The following is a 20,037-nucleotide window of genomic DNA, read 5'->3' as shown; positions in this document are numbered from 1 at the left end:
CACACTTTCTTATGAAATTACAGCTATGAAGAGAAGGTTTTCTAACGTGCTGAAAGCAATCCTGGCTGGTCTCAATTGAAGAAGCATCAGCATTTTTACAGGTGAATGTAGTGGGAGGAGGACCAGGGGCTGATACTTGGAAGGAGATGATCACTGCCAGTGTGGGGTACAGGGTGCTGGTCTGAGAAAGGTGTGAGAGATGTCCCTAAAATGCAGCTTGTAGGAAGGGAGGGGAGCAGCAGGAATATTTTCTGCACCCAGAGCTGCAGTGGCAATGATAGGGAGCCTATGGGACTTCCTTTTTAGTAATAGGAAGAAGAGATCTGTCTCAAAACACATCCCAAGGCAGCACAACTTGACTCCCCATCAGCACATTCGCTCCTTGGTGTAGGAGAGAGAAGACTGCTGCTGGTGACACAGGGGTATTATGGCATGGGCACTTAGTGGCACTCAGGCTCCAGTTCCTCCAGCATCAGCTTCTGGATTCCCTTCTCTCTGCAGTGCTGCTGACATGGCTTTGCATAAGACCTGGGCACAGGGGTAAGGAGAGACCTGCAGAGGTTGTGCTGGAATGAAAGCGATATTTCCTACATGTCAGACCGTGGCTCTGGACAGCATCAACCTGATTTTTATCCTGGCATCGTTGCAGGCAGAGCAGATGCCAAATTCCAGTGTCTTAGAAAAACAGCGGAAGTCTTGGAGGGAGGTTTACATGATATGTGCTGCTCCTTAGCTAAAAATAGCAGGTGTAGCTCCTAGGAACTGTATCAGAAAGGCAGTTTGGAGCGAGGAGTTATATCTTTTATTAGATAAACAGATAAAGCTGGAAAATAACAGCCAAGTGCTTTTCACAACTCCATTACAGCTGTACCAAGACTCATTAATTAATAAATATATTCTTATGGTTTGAAAGGGGGCTGTTCAAGGCAAATTGATGTGAATTGTGACATTGCCTGTAATGGCAGTTGCTCTTTCATAAATATACTGAGAGATGACATTAGATTTGCTCTTTAATTGAGGACTGACTTACTTCAGCAGAAAGGTGTTTCATGGCTGATTATATATGTTCCCATGCACCAAATGACACTTAATGTCATAATAGCTTCCATTTTTATTGCAGTGTAATACAAATGATCTGAACAAGATATTTTGAACATCTTTTGTATGAAGTCTGGTTTTCTGTCTTTGAAATAGTATTTCTTTTTTCTAACTTCATTTATCTCCTTGAATTTATTGGAAAGATTAGATCTTTTGTTTGTTTGTTTGTTTGTTTGTTGCAGGGATAATGGAATTGTAGACATTGGGTGCCTTCTTTGCTTCTCAGCAATGGAAGTGGGACGCTACCTACCTAAAGACAAGAGTCCCTCCCTTGCTCTGCAGCTACAGTTTCAAAAGAAGTTACAAAAGGAATTAGTCCAGCAATATATATATATCCTTCACCGCCTTTCCTTTTTCAGGTCCCTTAAGTTTCCCTCTTGTTCATAGGGCTTTCCAGAGTGTACAAGGCTTTGATTTCCCTAGGAAAAGTGAGAAAGTCTTCTTGCCTCCCATACGACTTTAATAATAAATCTGTCGTACTCTGCCTGATGCATCACATAGAAATGACAAAAAAAGAAATTACAACCTCCTCAGCTGATATTGGCAGTGCTGGCAGGAATTCAATTTGCCCATGGTTGGACAACTGAGTAACATAAAAGTGGAGTTTATATATGCTGCTGACAAGAGCTGAAGGCTCTCCTGGTGCAGCCTGAAGGTTCATGACCCATAAATATTTCTCTCCTGGCAATTGCAATCTCAGACTCCTGCTATGGCAGAACTTGTAAAAGCTGTAGTCAGTCTATTGCTCTCCTGGGACTTACAGACTCCCCTTGCAGACTTGATGAGAATCATTCACGGGCATTATCTCATAAGACTTACAGGTTACCAGCTGGAGTGGAGTGTAAAAGCGCTGGAGACTGTAAATGCCAAGAACATTAACCGTTTCTGTTTATGGGTTATGCAAGAAAATGACATTTTCATCCTTTAGAACTCAAATGTTCCATTAATGGGGCAAGCAATTGGTATGAGTTTCACGTTATACACGTAAAACAGATTTCCCCACCCAGCAGTTGATTTCACAGTGCTTCAAGCCCCTTAACAAGGCTTCTGGTAGTGTTGAGAGGATGCTGAGAGGTGATCAAATGCAGGCGTCTGGAAACACCTCTTACCAATTTGGACATAAACACACCAGTTTAATAGGAAAAGACAATATAAAGAAAGCTTGACTTTGTTTATGTATCAATCCATTAATTCTGAACTTGTTGGTACACCTTTTTAAACACCCGACTGTTGGAAAGGGATCAAACCCTTCAATATGGAGAGTTTACTGCCCTACATTTTTTGTGCCATTCATTTTGAGTCTGTTGCTTGCATTTGGTCTTGGCAGATTGAGGCTGTATAGACATCTGTGACTTCAGTGTATTTATACATAGGAAATAAAAGACTTTGAGCTCAATTTCTCCATATGTCTCTCTCAGCTATCTATTATTAGAAAGCAAACATCTTGGATGGGCAGCCAGCTATCTATATTCAGGGCTGCCAAATTTCCCTATTTCATATTCTGGGTTGCAGATATTTTCAGGCTCTTCTTTTGGTACCTTCGGTATTTTACTATTGGTTTATAGGAGTGAGCCATTACATTAGATAGGATATAGGGAGTGTGTTGCAATGAGTCTCTGATCCACTCCTCACCCCACCTCCTTTCAAGGCAACACTGAGAAAATTTTGCTTCTGACATTGGAGAACATGGCTTCTTCCTAGGTTTAGCAGGAAAATAAAAGATGCTGGTGTACCCACACCTACAAAGTATTGATCTGCTCCTGGATGTGCTGGGTGGAAAACGAGTCTGGCACCTGAGGAGACATTCACCATTCATATTTCAGTGTTGTATACAGAAGCAGGTCGGTCCTCCCACTCACTCTCAGAAGAAAAGCCAACATGTAGCCATGTCATCAGCGGAACCTTTGGGTCTTGCTGTCACAGCTCTTGTCTTGTCAAGACAGCAAGACACTGTCCCAGCTCTTGTCTTGGCCTTCGTGCTCTCCAAAAATAAAATGGCATCTACATAGAAAAACACAATGAGGAGGAATGGGTGTCCTCATTTTGTATAGCAAATCTGCATGTGGCTTAGAGAGGAGTTCCAGCTTATCTGCACCCAGCCTGGTGGAGGTGCAAGATGCTGATGGAGCTGCCACACCATGAGCAGAGCACTGCGTGTGGAACCATGGAGCACCATAGAAACTCCATCCTGGGGAGACACAAAGCAAGAGTTGCCATTTCCAACTTAACTGAGACATTAAGATGCTTCAGACTCCCACTCTACGATCCAGAGCCATGTGGGAGGGCTTGGATGAGAGCTGGATGAGCTTCTCCCCCGGAGAGTGCATTTCCTTGCTCAGGCAATAAATCACTGCCTTACAGTGACACTAATGCTCCAAAAATGCACTACTTGTGGGTTTAAACAGTAAATACAGATTCCGTGATAACTATACTACAAGAATGCTTGTTGGATCAGTCTCAGAGTGGGATCATCCCTGGGCAGGTGCTGCAGTATCTCACCATGCCCTGGGGATTTGCAGAGTAAAATGGATAAAACAGACAGCAAAAGGGGAACATTATCATTTCCATTTTTGCAATATTGCTAATGTACCATCTTGCCCAACCTCACCTGGGAAATCAAAGAGCATCAGTAGATTAAAAAAAAAAAAACACAACATAATTAACTGATTTTGTGATGCAAATGTTTGCTCTCTGGAGCCTGATGCCACTCAAGCCTTCCAACTCACAGTGCCTTACGCACTCTGCAGGTCTGTGTGTATATCTCCAGATGAGAGTCGCCATCTCTCAGAGGCTCCTCAGAGAAAGTGGACACAGAATGGGTGCCCACAAGATGGGTAGCCCCTGGATGGGTAACAAAGGCAGCTCTGAGCCAGCAGTATTGCATGTACATTAGTTCCTGGGGTCACCAGTGGTTAGGAAATGTAGAGCTATGAGGCTCTGAAACAGGAGATACTGTGTACTGCCTAAGGCAGGCTGCGATCTTCTCCTGAGAATCTCTTAAGAAATGCATGATTTAAAAACAAAAACAAAAAACCCCAAACAAGCAAAACCAACCAGCCAACCAAAACAAAATAAACCACCTGCATCTGCCTTCTGAAATCTTTGAGTATTAAATCTGCCCCCCAGCAAATACTGCTAATTATTTCTGAGTTTTATGGAGGGTATGTACATTGCTCCGGACCTAACTACCACTGCTTGGATGTGGCGAAGCTCGTCTTGTTTCCTTCTCTTTGCAGGGCTACCTCTGTATCATTTTGCATATCTTAATTCAAGTCTGGATGTATCACTGACAGCTGCACAGAGCTTCTTTTAAGGCTGTTTTCACTCAGCTTTGAAATACCAGTAGATAATTATTCTGTTGGTTAAGATTGAGCTGATCCAGCAGGAGCACATCTGATGCACTTTCACAGTGCTGTTATGCCTGCAAGTCTTAGAAGCTAAAGTAGGATGTGGGCTTTGTGTTCTGCAGATGTACCTAGGATCATCTTTTCCTTGCCTCCCATCCAGGGGCTTAGCAGTGACCAGTGAATCACATTAAACTTGTGAATCCTTCAGATTGAGGGTAGAGGCAAGCAGATCCCAGGCCTCGCAGCCCTTCTGTGTATGCTTTGGACTATTTTTGCATGGGGACATGTGGTGGGGAAAGTGAGGATGCTGTGGTGGGATCATCAGTAGCTGACCTGAAGGAGGGCTGGGCTTGTACTGGTGAACTGTACGTGATGCAGAACACAGGGCCAATGGAAACTGGATTTTGGGGGGTTTTGCTGTGCAGGAAAGAGATGAAAAGCCCAAAACATCAGAAAACTCAAAATATCAGAAATGCCTACACATATTTCAATGATAATACAGATAACTTACACAAGGTTTTTCCTGCTAATAGTGCTTTTAATGAGAATTTCTTAGAGCATGTACTAATAGCATCTAATAATAAATTAATAACATTTTGGATTTTAATAGTAGACTATGGGCATTTGATTTATGATCTGAAAATAGTTCATAACTTTTTGCTCTGGAACATCTACTGTCCTCTCATGCCAGGGGCCAAATGGAATATATGTCTTTTTGGCTGTTTATCCTTGCTGGAGTCATGATAGACAGTGAGCCTCCTAATACATTTAGCAGCAGCCGTATGGTATGATGGACCAAGGCCATGTGTGCTGTGAAGCAGAACAATTTAAATGAAAAAATGATGGAAAAATTCCAACCAAATACGTCACGTTTTGGTCTGGTGAGGAGGGATGTATCCTGAAATGACTTATCAGGCTTTTCTATTTGAATTTGGGATCTCTGTGCTTGTCCTTTTCTCAGGTTCTGATGTACTCAGCTGCAGAACAAGGCGTACATATTGAGTATCATTTTCTGACATTTCTTTTGCGAGAGGTAAAGAAGTTCACTGTCCTGAAGAAAAGCTAGAGGAACTGCAACCCTCTAGAAGGGAACAAAGGGCAGTCCATCTTTCTGGAAAGAGCCAGATACAGCACTTGACTCGGGGAAACCTATGAGTGGAAACATGCTGTCATTGGGAACATTGTCAGTGATAATTTTCTGTAGGCTAAGCATGGCAAGCGATGCAGCTCAGGTTGGAATTGGAACACCTCCAGTCTGAGAAGTACTGGTCACCACATTAGACCTCATTCCATTCCAGTGGGGAAAAAGTAGCAAAATACACTTTGTATCTTGATTTGGGTTTAGATTGTGTCCATTTCTGCTGTAATTTTCTACTCCACCTCATCTTTGTGAGTTGGCTTTCTGATTTTACATCTTCCTCTGGTGTAGCACTGAAGGTTCTTTATCAGTGTTGGTAAATACCCACCTACAGAACATGACTTGATCTATTTTTCCCAGCCTGCAATAGAATATTTCCCAGCTATGGTATACCACTGCTGTGCAGCCTATACTTTTCAGTAATTGTGACTAATGGCTTGTTCAAAGAAGGTAAATTCAACATTTACAGCAAGAAACAACAGGTAACAGTCAAAATCTGTGAGGCCAAATCTGCAATTCATGTAGAAGCATACTATTAGCTAGTATTGATTTTTCCACTTTCCTTGGACAGGGGAGAGGACTTTCTTATTTCTTTTGACTTCTAGTAGTCAAGATGAAAAACATGCAACTTACTTTGATCAGGAAAGGAATACTTGTTTTGGTGACCTTGAATGAAAGCAGTGGCTTCAGTCTGCTAGGTCAGGCAGTACAGAGCATACCAGAAATAATCAAGGGACTCATTCTCTAGCTAATTAAAGACTTGAAAATATAATTTCATGTTGTGATTGTTTGCAATTAGTCACAGATGCTGCTGATCACTTGCTGTGCCATTACTTTTCCGTGAATGTAATATGAAATTCACTTTAAAGTGATATCAGCCAAAGATTCCTAGAATTTAAGGGTAGATTTGTAAAAAACACTTTGACTTTCATGTATTTACTCAAAAATGACTAATAGAAGAAAAGTCGTTGTGAATTCTTCCAGAATAGCACACATACACACATGTGATTTTTGCATATGGTGCACAGTTCACACACTCCTAAGAGCAGATATCCACAGTGTAGCTTCAGGCTTCCCTTGTGTATGTTTGGTGGCCCTGCCAGGCAGGGGGGTTGGAACTACATGATCCTTGAGGTCCCTTCCAACCCGGGTAATTCTGTGATTCTGTGATTCTGTGATTCCCTCATGGAGGGGTGAAGTAGGTGACTTGCCTAATGACCTTCACATGTTTGTCTTAGGAGAAAAATAATTAAAATGCACACCAAAAAATCCCACAGTTTCTCATTTCACTGTGCACAGGAGCCTGGTGCGACTATCTGATGTGTGGAGGTGTATGTCACACATGGCTGAAGGTGAGTGAGATGAATCTGTCAAAGTGCATGACTGTCACTGTTAGACTTGGTGTGGAAATCACAATCCTGATTTATGCCACCTGGTGAATCTTCAGCATGTCAGACATAGAATCACATAATTGTTTGTGTTGGAAGGAACTTTAGAGCCCACCCAGTTCCAACCCCCTGCTGTGGGCTGGGCGCCAGCCACCAGTTCAGGCTTCCCAGGGCCCATCCAGCCTCACCTTGAGCACCTCCAGGGATGGCATATCTGCAGCTTCTTTGGGCAGCATGTACCAATGCAAAAACTTGTGTTCAAAGCTACTCACTCCAAAGGATTTCTGAAGTCTTAAAGAGATGTTTGCACTGCCAGATGGGACTGGTTTTATCCTTAGGCACATGGGAAGGCTCTTCTTTGGTGGTGCCTGTTTGGCTCCGGTGTGTGCAACAAGGCAGCCTGGGGCCAGTGCCCAGCTGCATGAGTTTGAGTGAAAGAATTCAGATTTTTGTAAGTTGCTGGCAACTTCACAGGAATTTTGAGGGTACAGTTTTGAGAGGAGGATCCTGAAACAATCCCTCCCCTCGGGTCCAACTCCATTCACCATAGCAATGGAATGAGCTGCCAAGGGAAGTGGTGAAGTCCCTATTTTAAGAGATGGCACTAAAGGATGTGGTTTAGTGATGGGACTCGGTGGGTCAAGTTCATGGTTGGACTTGGTGATCATGAAGGTCTTTCCCAATCTGTGTGATTCCACAATTCTAAGCTGAGGATGTAGCTGCACATCAGTCAGACTGAGGTGACAAATCCCCTGGTCAAACAGAGTAGACAAGATGCATCTCAGCAAATAACTGTATGGTCTGATTCTCATTTCCCTTTCCTTTCCCACCCTCTTTCTTTGTAAGACTATTGTGAGCCTTCATTTTTATGTGTATATTCACACTGCTGGCAGGAAAAGGCACTACTGTTGTGTATGTTTTCTGCAGGACAGTTTGCACACTTCTTATTATTCTCAAGAAAATAAAGATGTTGTGAATAAAGTGTCTACATAGTTTCCTGACTGATAAAATTTCATCCCTAAGCTTAATAGCACAGGTCCCTGCAGAACTGACTTGACACAGAAAGTCAATAATGATAAATGTAATATTAGATCATCATTGCAGGGGACTAAACTCTCCAACTGGGGGTGAAAGGCTAGATGGTCTCAATGGGTTTTTTATAACTAACTTTTCAGGCAGATCGTACAGTATGTCTCTAGACACTGGCTTGCCATCATTACTTAAGATAATAAAATGAACTGCATACATTTGCATTTAGTTCCTCTGGTTTATAGGAGAACTGGGTAGGTATAGGAAAGAATGAAGCAGCATTCATAGCAGATACGTAACCTACACGAATCAAGAACACTTTTCTGTCTTTCCATGCTCAAGAATAACCCCTGCAAAGATGGGGATACGGAAAGATACAGAAAATGCCTTTAATTTTATTTTTTAAAAGACCATTTTCTTTACTCTCTGTTCTTTTTGGGGATTAGTCATTTCTAGTTGAAAGAAGTTATATATGGCCTGTGGGCTTCTGTCAAGTTGCTAATGTGACATTCACCTGAACATAATGCAGCCTTGTCTGACATAATCATCATGGCAGACCTTGGAGAGAAACTTCATTATTCTCTGTGCATCAGTTGAGTGGACATTTTCCTCTTGGGATGATTGTGCTGATGTTTTCCAATAGCAGTTCCCCAGATTAATGGCAGTGTCTTGGACACAGAGGGACCTCTGCAGCAGGGCTATGTCAGTGAATACTGTCATAGGTAATGCTTACAAGCCTTCAGGATTCAAAACATTAGTAACAACTGGAACAAAATGGATATCCTGAAGAACAACTTTGCTGCGGGTCTGAGGGAACAACCTGGAGGAATGAGGCCAAGTAAGTGTCTCACTTCTGGCCATGGTTTCTTTCAGACAGGAAATATCAGAAAATGATTTAGTACCGTGTAATGCAACTCCTCTAATTCTGGTCCCTCAACTTGTTTGGGTAGGACCAATTCCAACCAACGTCTTCCCACCTCATCCCATTGTGCAGCATCATATAACCACAGACCTGTGTTTTTAGACATTTATGGTCCTTGTGCAGCTGCTGGTGGAATGGGCTCTGGCAGTTGCTCCTCACTATGCACACCCATGCTCTGGTGGTTTTGAGGACATGACCTCCGCATGAAAGATGTATCAGAAAGATATAAAGACAGGATGCCATCGGCCTTCTTGGCTACCTGGGCACACTGCTGGCTCACATTTAGCTGTGAGTCCACCAACTATTCCAGATCCTTTTCCTTCACACAGTCTTCCAGCCCCTCTACCCCAAGCTTGCAGCATTGCCTGGGGCTATTGTGGCCAAAATATAGAACCTGGCACTTGATCTTGTTGAATTCCATCCCACTGGCTTCAGCCCATCAATCCAACCTGCCCAAGTTTCTGTGCAAGGCTTTTCTATCCTCAGGTAGATGAACACATATATCACTTATGTGGGGATCATGGAAAGTTGTCAAAGTTTATGGAACGTTAATCTTAAGGGCAGTAACAAGCTGATGAGCATGTTCTCCTGCAGCAACGAGAGTCTGAAAGCCACTGAGTATTTCTCATGTAGAAGGGACAGATTGGTGAGCAGCACCAGAGTGTGACAGCTCCAACACAGCTGGGTCAGGGACAGATCTGAACACAACAGCATCCTGCACAGCCCCACTGACCTGCAAATGCAGGGCTGGGTGTGGGAGGAAAGGTGAACAGGAGATGTCAAGAATTACATAAGGATAAACTGCTCCATGTGTTTAAACCCTTTGCTTAAAATGCCAAGCATTTGCAATTCATACAAACAGCCGTCTCTGCGGCATGTTATTAGCAGCATCCACACATTATTGCAAGGAATTAGTAAACTCTGCTTAGTGAAGGTTGAACAGCTGTAGTTGTCAGTACCATTTTAGTAATGCACAGAGGCTTTTTGTTCCTTTTCTATTTGCTTGCAGGGGTTTACAGGTTTTTAAGGTCCCATACTGTGTTTGAAGCAAGAACTGCAATGTGCTATTAGGATCAAAATGAAACCCTAAAAAATATCAGCCATTTTATTCCCTGTGTGCCTGTATGAGCACGGCTGGATTTTTATTCTATTTTATTTAGGCACACATGAAGACAGATTTTGCTTTTGTATTAACATAATTATTGAATTCCTTCCAACTCCTGAGTCTTATATCCTATTGAAAACGTGATCTAATTTGCCCTGTAGGTAGGAGGAAAATGTGAACCTCCCCAAATTCATGTTAGGCATTTGGCATGGGAAGAATAAGCAGTACCAGGGGCTGGATGTCAGCACTACTCCTCTGAATGCCACTGTTGAGCATCAGCTGCAAAACCCAACCCCACTCCTGCTGCATGCGGAGTTCTTGGCCCCAGCTCCCCAGTAAGCAGTGAGGAGACCCAGCCCCCTGAAAGGAAAGGTTGTGGTGCTGCGTCCCAGGAATACATGATCTGAAGGAGAGCTGTGGCAGCTGAATGGAAGAGCCCATCTTGGCCATCTGTAATCAGAGCAGTGGTGGAACTGACACAAAGAAACCACCCTGGCTGTACATCTGTGTGTCTGATCTCTTTGCAATGTCACTGACACATCCCTCGGATATTCTAAGCACAGGCTGTCCCAGCCTCCCTCACAGATCCAGAAGCTCCTGTTCCTGTCAAGGTGCTCCCAGAGCCGGATGTACCTCACTCCATCAGCACTGAGCTGCTGTCCACACCCCAGCCATCTGTCTCCTCATGGTCACCTCTACCCCAGGTCAACCTGCCCACATAGGCGACGACACGATGGGGAAGGCACAGTGAGAACACTTATCTGCTATGGAAATTGCTGCAGCTTAGCTGTTCAACCCAGGCTTTTTCTATGGCTCATGAAAAGGATCTCCACTTTATCGTAACTCCTTGTTGACATATTGGAATCAGATATAAGAATGCCTCACATAGCTGCCTGTTTAATTCTACTGTTAATTTGCAATGCTTCATTTTTCTAGATTCTTATTATTATACTGAGAGTGCCTTCTCTTCTGCTCTCCTACTGAGGAGCCTTCTCTTCACAGTAGGAAAAAAAAAATAATTAAAAAAGCATCTTATAGTCTTTTTTCAACAGTTTCTTTTCTGTTTCAAATTGTGTCAATTTCTGTGGAGATTCTTAAGGTTTGTTTAGCCCTATCATATAATCATATAATCATAGAATGGTTTGGGTTGGAAGGGACCTTTAAGACCATCTAGTTCCAGCCCCACTGCTATAGGCAGGGACACTTCCCACTAGACTAGGTTGCACAAAGCCCTACCAGCCTGGCCATAAGTAAATACAACAAACCTCATCACCTTAGCCACTATTTATTTTTACATATTTATATTATTACGTTTAATTCTTCATCTTTTGTTTGTTTGTTTTTCCAAAGCATGTACCTCTGAAATAAACCACACTTTATGGAAGAACTGAAAACTGCCAATAACACATCCTGAGCTTCCTAATCGCACTGGTTTTCCTCTGTAGACTCAAGTGACTGACTGCCCTTTACTCCAACATACAGGCTTTGTAAAGCACTTTGAATAAGAATCTTAGAGTCACAGAATGGTTAAGTTTGGAAACACCAATAAGATCACCTATTCCAACCATGAACCCGTGCTTGTGATCACAGTAGACCATGTCCCTCAGTGTGACATCTTCCCTTTTCTTGGATACATCCAGGTATGGTGACTCCACCACCTCCCTGGGCAGCCTGTGCCAGTGCCCCAGCAAATTATTTTGGAGAGTGTGGTCCATGGTTTTCCAAGCAAGGAGCACTGAAGTTTGGTGACCCAACCCCAACTCCATCTCTATTTATTTGGGGAAAATCCTTTAATGCTCTGCACAACACTGCCAGATCTCAGTGCTATTTCTTCTGGATACTGCTGCTCTCTATTTAAGATTGTCTTCACCTTGCTGAGCTTTAGTTTCCTTTGCCTTTAGAAAGAGAAATGCAATGAACAACTTTGAAGAGAGCTTTTGCTACACCTAGTGGCAAAGCCTTTGAAGTGCCTGGGGAAAAAAAGCAATTTAGCAAAAAATGCCAATCTGCATATAAATCTCCTGTTACAATGAAACCTGGTGGGCTTCCATATTGCAGCGTGTTTATTTTTGTTGTTCATTGCAAAGCTCTATTACTATGGCCTGTGCAGCTTTTCTTCTTTCTGTCTGCTGTCTGAGGCAGAATTGGTGTGGGCTGAGAATTTGATTCAGACTGAATCAGTTACTGGATGCATAGAAAAGTTGGATTGTGGTGATAAAATCCCACCCCAAGAGCTGCTGCCCTTCCCAGTGCAGTGCATGTGGAGAATGGTTTGGATCGAAGGATCAGAAATAAGCTAAGACACAAAAAGCCATCTGGCATACACCTTTCATATCTTTGGACTGTTGTACAACAAAACGAGAAATGTTTGAGAAGGATGAGCTGTACATTAGCTGGGAGGTGATTTGGGTGAGGAGTTACTTCCATCTCAAGGTGCTGCTTGATGTCATGAAGCATAAGGATATTAAGGAACAATCTCAACTTCAGCGGTTCATATTGGAACTACAGCTTCAGTTTAAAAAATCCATGATGGAAAGAGCATCCCTGTTCTTTACCCCTGGTGTGAACCACAGGAGAAGGAGAGGTCTGTGACTTTCTTGAGCCACAAGCTATAATTTGAAAGGATAATGTTTCTAGCATCGGGAATTATCTGTACGTGACAAGACTGATCTATTCCTGTAACAAATGGTGGGAATTACTCTGCTCCCAAGGCTGCTGATCAGCCCTGTGCAGGGCTGCCCTTCTGACTGCAGGAGGTTACTCCTGTGCAGAAGCATTACCCCATGGCAATGCACTGTCAGAGTGCCCTGAGCAGTATTCTGTCTCATTCAGATATGGGGTGGGCACAAGAAAAGAGGGAATAACGGCATCTGGGAGAGAGGCAAGAGGCAAGAGGCAGAATTACTCATTTTTTCCTTTCTGGAAGTTATGAAAATGTAAGTAGAGAATTAGAGCATGCAGAGGCGATGCACTTTTCTGTTACGTGAAGTCCTGTGAAAAATAAGGTATCATCTTAGGATTCAGAAGAAGGATGCCCTGCATTCCTTACTTCCTTCCTCCATCTTCAATGCTTCTTGTTAAATGTGAGCTTGAGTATTGCATGATGTAATACTGAACATGAAAATTATAGAATGATAGAATGTCTCAGTTGGAAGTGACCTTAAAGACCATCCAGTTCCAACCCCATTGCCATGGGCTGGCTGCCACCCACCAGACCAGGCTGCCCAGAGCCCCATCCAGCCTGGCCTTGAACACCTCCAGGGATGAGGCATCTACAACCTCTGTGGGCAGCCTGTGTCAGTGCCTCATTGCCCTGCCTGTGAAAAACTTCCCTGACAGCTAGTCTAAATCTCCTCTCCTTGAGTATAAAACCATTCCTCTTGTCCTACCACATTTGGTTTAACTCGATGATCTTTAAAGTCTTTTCCAACCTGAGTCATTCTATAATTTTCTTAAAATACATACTTGAGTAATTTTAATTCCCTGTGGCCTTTCTCCTGTCTTCAGCCTCTCTACTATCTAACAGGGCCCTCTCAGACACAGTCCCCTAAATCCAGAAAAGCACTTCAGGTCCAGTTCTGACACACTAGAGACAAACTGATATCTATTCACATGCATCTATCTCTACTCCTGTTTAAACTGTATAGCTTATATGGCTGATCTGCCCTCTTGAATATGAAGGGATTTTAGGGGGAATGAAGTATGCCAATATTTTTGCCTTATTAGCAACGTCATTTGCCTCAGAGCTCAGGGCATTATTATCAGTTTCGTGTTCTGCAGTTGTTAGCTTTCTTGATCATTTTTATCAGCATTTTTTCTTTCAGAACCCTTCAAGATTATCTGAGATGCAGGGAAAGACATCTGGCTTTCCTCCATATCCCTTGAGGGAGGCTCTATATCACTAATTTACATTTTAATTGCTGTTTTGTAGCTGTATCTTTCTAAATGGAGCCGTACAGCCCTATTTCCATGTCATACCGCCATTCTTATAGACAATTCAGACCTGTTCAAAGTTTTCTTACTGTGATTAGGAAACAGAGAAATAACACAAGCATTTGTATGTATGTAAGGCTTTAAAAGCTAAACAGAGTTTTCCATGAGCATTAGTGAAGGCTGGTGTCCTTTCCATCCACTAAGTGGGAGTGGAGGCATGTGCTGGGTTTGGAGCAACATCTCTTCAGGTCACCCAGAATAAGGTGGAAAAAAGGGACAGGGCCAAATTGCACCACCACCTGCCTCCTTGCAACCTGTCTTTCCAGGTCCAGTTCCATGACACCACTAAATCTGAGTTTTGTACAAACAGGCTGAAGGTATCAAATGCTCCTGGACACTGTTTGAGCAGAAAGAAGAAACTTCCTTTAGAGATCAGGGTAGAAATCTTACGAAATCTATAAATAAATCCAGCAGGGCAGGATTATCCCAGCTCAGGTCACTTTATAGTGATGGAGAAATGCAAGCATTTGCAGAGCATAATATGTCAGGTGCACTTTCTAGATACAAGATTTTGTCAGATGACATTCACTGGTGTTTGGTTCAGGGATCAGTAATCCCCACTGACATTTAAGATATTGCAAGTCTGGGATATTTGTAGGTAGAAGAGAAAGTTCACTGAGAAACATTTTAGTGTCTTCCTACATGCAGGAAAATGAAGTAAAAATCTAAGAGGAGAGGATTTCCTGACCATAGTTTTATGTTACACATGATAAATCAGAACATCATCACCCAATAAATCCCAGTCCATTGCTTTGTTAAAAGAAGCTACTTACAAATGCATCTTGTTTTAGCATTCTGGCTACAATAATCCAGAGGCTGCAATCCACCCTAATTCAGTGGTCCAAGGGAACGAAGTATGGGAAGGGAAGGGAAGGGAAGGGAAGGGAAGGGAAGGGAAGGGAAGGGAAGGGAAGGGAAGGGAAGGGAAGGGAAGGGAAGGGAAGGGAAGGGAAGGGAAGGGAAGGGAAGGGAAGGGAAGGGAAGGGAAGGGAAGGGAAGGGAAGGGAAGGGAAGGGAAGGGAAGGGAAGGGAAGGGAAGGGAAGGGAAGGGAAGGGAAGGGAAGGGAAGGGAAGGGGAAGAATGAATTTCCACCGAACTCTTTCCCCTGTAATTTATCTTTTTCACCAGCTTGGTTGCATGCCTGTGAATGTAAGCATGAAGAAATATCTGGCAGAGTTGGTGCCTGGATCATGAAGGTGTGCTGATGGAACACAGGTCTGCCACACCAGTTTGTTACTAATCATTTCCCTAGTATCAGTCTGAACCAACATCAGAAGTATTCAGATGACATTTCATATCTTTAAATCCATCTGTTCCCATGCTCCAAGAATCTCGTCTGTGGTTTGAGTTGCTGTTTATTCCTGCAACGACAGATTTTCTTCCTTCTGTTGTGGGGCCTCTCTCTTCCAAGATGCCTTTCTAACAAGGAAACAAATACCAGAAGGAATGCTGATGTTTTGTCTTCAATCACCAGACCACTGAAAAAGAGCCAAACACTCTCCACCCACTTCCTTTCATTTTTTTCAGTCCCTTCAATTTTTTTGCCTTCTCTTTACTCAGTCATTGTGGGTCCATCTTGTTCCAATGAGTCAATGAGAAGTGCATGGTAGTCCTGAAGCACTTCGACAGGACTGAAGTGGTTTCAGGGCTGAGATCATAAACATGGAATCACTTGAGTTGTAAGGTCATCCTTAGGAACAGCACCAAAAATGGTGGAGATCAAACACATCCAAGACACAGAGCCTAATGTTAGGAGCTCTGAGGGGAGTGAGGCACTAGCATAGGCTGCCCAGAGTGATGGTGAGCACCCCACCTTGGATATACTCAAGGTCAGGCTGCATGGGGCTCTGAGCAACCTGATCTAGCAGCAGGCAGAATGTTCAGTAGAGGGGAGTTGGACTAGATGGCCTTTAAGGGTCCCTTCCAACTCAAACAATTCCATTGTTCTATGATTCTCATGCAGTGGAAGGGATTTATAAGACCGGGCCAGATCAACTATATCCAGAGGTCCAGCTGGCCATCGTAAAGTCATCCCTCAAGGAAGAAAAAAATAGATGTTCCCAGAGAGTCATGTAGCATCCAAGCAGACTACTACAATCAGTCCAATCACATCTCAGAATGCCTATTTCCTGCCTCTAGTTATCAAAACAGTCAGAAAAGTGCCTTAGAGACAGATGCCTCATGTCTGAGTAGTAACACGCAGGTTGCTCAAAGCAACAGGCAGGTTGTCAGCACTCAAGGTGCCCTGGAAGACCTTTTCCATAAGTTGTGTTTCATAGAATCATATAATGGTTTGGGTTGGACCTCAGAGATAATCTACTTCCAGCTCCTTCATCCAGTTCTAGTTTCACTGTGGATTTGGCTGTGTTTTATCAAGGAGCTCATTGTTCTCCTGGGCTTCAGTGATCTGACAAAGGACGGCTGGACCTGGTCATTTTAACCCACTCAGTGCATTGTAGTCTTGATACTCAGAGATAATATCAAACCTTGGAAGAAGACAGAGGAGAAGCACTCCTGTAAAGGCACAGGAAAGAGAAGATACAAAGGAGAAGTCAAAGGGGGAAGTGAAACAACCTAGACAAAAATCAAAGGGAAAGAAAAGGTGGCTAGAAAGCTTAATTAGTGCTGGCTGGAAAGATGAAAAGAAATGAAAAATGAAACAAGGGGCAACACCAGTGCTTGGGAGGGAGAGAGAAGGGAGATGCTGGGGAGGAAGCAGCCCAGTAAATGAACCAGAGTGCAGCAGTGCGTGCCGCAGAGCGCTCCTTCCAGCAGGCTCAGGGAAACAGGATCCATTAAAGTTTCATAAGGAGGGCTCAGTGGGATTTTTAATGTTTCAGAAGTGTTTCTGAAGGTAGCCGAGGGGAGAGGCACCTCTGGCTGCTGAAAGCCATTAAATCTTACCGTGGCTGCAGGGAGCACTAGCCCATGTCTGGCTCAGGGATGCTTTGAGAGCACTCACACCTTGCTCTGCTCCTTTCTCTCATGCCTCAGCCTGGGGCATTTTAAGAGGGTTTTGGGGACTTTTCCTTGACTTTTCTCCCTTGTGATTGCTGGTGAGCATGGAGTGGAAGGCAGGAGCTGGGAATCACAGGGCTGCTGAAAATCCCTTTGGTCCCCACAGGAGGGTGGCAGTGTCCCTGTTGGGTGGTGGCAGTGTGGCCATTAGGTAGTGTTGGTGTCCACCCAGAGTGCTGTCAGTGTCCCTGCTGGATGGTGTCTGTGTCCCCGTTGGGTGGTGGCGGTGTCCCTGCCTGTCAATGATGTGTATCCTCAGGGTGATGCTGGTGTCCCCGCTGGGTGGCAGCAGCAGCCCGCTGATGGCCGAGGTTAAGAGCTGAAACAGTTTTCTGCTGACACAGTGCAGCTCAAAACCCAGGCTGGCAGCTGAGCAGCTCCTTTTTAAGCAGCTGAGAGCCGACTGTAGGCTCTGGCTGCCACCGTTGCTCCCTTTGTTGCCAACGGGTTCCATTTATTTTGTGCCACCACAAATTCCAGAAGCATTAAACAACTTCTTATAAATAACTCACGTATATGTATCCCTATCCTGGCCTAAACATTTAAAATCACTCCTACAGCCTCACCTCTGGATTTAAATCACTCCTACTGCCTCACCTCTGGGTTGCAGATGTAACTCTTGGGTAGGTTATCCCCTTTTTACAGCAAAAGCATTCAGCCAGAGGAAAGCACCCATATATAGATGTATGCCTACATTCTGGAATACATACATACATACACACATGCATACACACAAACATAAATGAAAATAACCAGAGTGGCAGTGCATTGGAGCAGGCTGCCCAGAAAGGTGGTGCAGTCACCATCCCAGGAGATGTTCAGGAGTGTGTGTATGTAGCACTGAAGACGTGGTCAGTGGGCATGGAGGGGAGGTGCTGGTGGTTGAACTGGACAGTCTTAGAGGTCATTTCCAACCTTAATAATTCTATGGTTTTATTAGAGCCTTTTACCTCCCAAAGAGGCAAGATTTGTCACCCTGCCCATGTTGATTGCTTTGGAGACCACGCTACTATCGGGGCAGAATAACACCTACCCCAGTGAAGATGTCTTCTCTCTGATGAGCTGAATGGTTTTGACCCAGATTGTCATCCCCAGTTTGAGATTAAGCATGGTCACAGGGCTTTGTGCTGAGGCTCAGGACCAGCTCTGGGCAGCCAGGATGCAGCATTTCATGGGGCTGGATGGGACACAGGAGCTGAGTGTCACCGCAGTGAAGCTGGAGGCATGGATAGATCTAACTCCAGGTACTTGAGCATTTACAACCACAACAGTGGATTTAATTATCACTTTACTGGGCTTTAAGTGAGCTGTAAGACTAATCTAAATGTAACTTGCATTACAGGGTCGGTAGCCTCTTTACAAGCTTCCTCAACAGACAAGTGTCAAATTAGGGCTATATCAATAGATAAAGGCAAAAACTAAAGCCATTGATAGCCATAGATTTCCCAGCTGATATCTTTATACTCTGCTATAAAAGCCTATCTCTGTTAATTTAAAGTGAAAATTGTTGACATCTCTTTCAAATGCCACTCATTGGAAAGGAACTTGAACTAAACATAATGAGAATCAAATAACACATGAATTTTATTGAGGAGTAACAACATTCAGAGAGGCAGCAAAAGCTGATGGTATTTACTCTTCCAGATAATCCTTGTCATTACTTGGGGACCAGATGCTGTACTGGAGACCCCGTGGCTGCCATGTGAGCACTCCTTTACCACCGCTGTGCTCAGATAGAAGGTGCTGGAGCCATCAGGATGCAGTAGTGTGGCTGGACATTTATTTTACAGCAGGTTTTGGAAAATGCACAGCTTTGTTGGATGTAAACGCCTCCCGCCCACATGGAGCCACCCAGCAGAACTTTGTGCTCCATAAAGGTCTGGACTTTGGTAAAACTCCATCCTTGGACTTTCCTGCATCTGAACCTGCTGACCCAGCTCACAGGAGTTTCCAGGTTGTGGTATTTAAGAAAGAAGAGAGGTGCTGCTTGGGCATCTCCCTGGGCTTCAGGGGACAGAGCTGAGCCCTGTGGGGACAGTCAGACCTGGGGGAGTCCAGCTTCTGCCCTGCTGCTCCAAGAAAGCACCAGGACCCAAGGGCTATCCATATGAATGAAACCACCTCTGGCAACCGAAGGAAAGGAGATTTCCCTTCATGATGTGTGTTTATCCCTTCTGGTCAGTTCTTCATAGGACAGAACCCAGATTACTCAAAGCACCTGGTCCAAGCCACGTGTCTACCCCCCTGCACAGCCCCCAGACAGGGTTAGATGCCTCCGGGGGGTTCTAAACCCAGTCTCACAAGCTGCTTTTCAGGAGATATCCATCTTTCTCCATCACTTGCTCAGATTGCTCAGCCTAAGGATGAGCACCTTCACTTTATTAGAGTGAAGTTAATTATATAGTGAGACGAATGTTCTGTGGAATCAAGTATCAAGTCCAACTCCCCAGCAACAAGCAGTGATTATCTAGAACTGGCACAGGAAATATGCTGGAACTGCCTTGATCTTTGCAAAGGGGCAAATCTGGCCCTCTGAAAGAGTCAAGCTTAGGGGGTGCCCCATGGTTCCTGCCTCCTTGTTATCTGTGACTTGAAAGGAGGAGTGTCCCCTGCACGAACCCTGTGCTCCTCATCTATTTGCATTGCTGGGAAGTACTTCTTATCTTTTGGACTTTCAGACCACTGAGTTTAAAGAAATACTGGAGAGAAATTATAGCTGCTGCTGACTGAGGTACTATCTTTAGGCTTCTTTGTAACTGGATGATGAAGTCAAAAATATTTTTCACATAAACTTTCTCCTCTCCAAGCTACGAGCTGAAATACCCAATTTATTCCATTGACTTCAGCCAAGCACAATGAAATACTGGTTCTGTGTTGGCTGGTCCAAGGGGACAGTCTCAAACCTAGAACTAACCATGGGAATACAGACAGTGAAAGAAAATGGCCAGTGAAAATATCCTAGCTGTAAATCTCTTGGTTTGCCTGCTGATATCCTTGG

The sequence above is a fragment of the Coturnix japonica genome, chromosome 1 (assembly GCF_054131305.1).
Source record: "Coturnix japonica strain WE chromosome 1, WE-NBRP24, whole genome shotgun sequence".
Lineage (NCBI taxonomy): Eukaryota > Metazoa > Chordata > Aves > Galliformes > Phasianidae > Coturnix > Coturnix japonica.
This window is presented reverse-complemented; position numbering follows the sequence as displayed.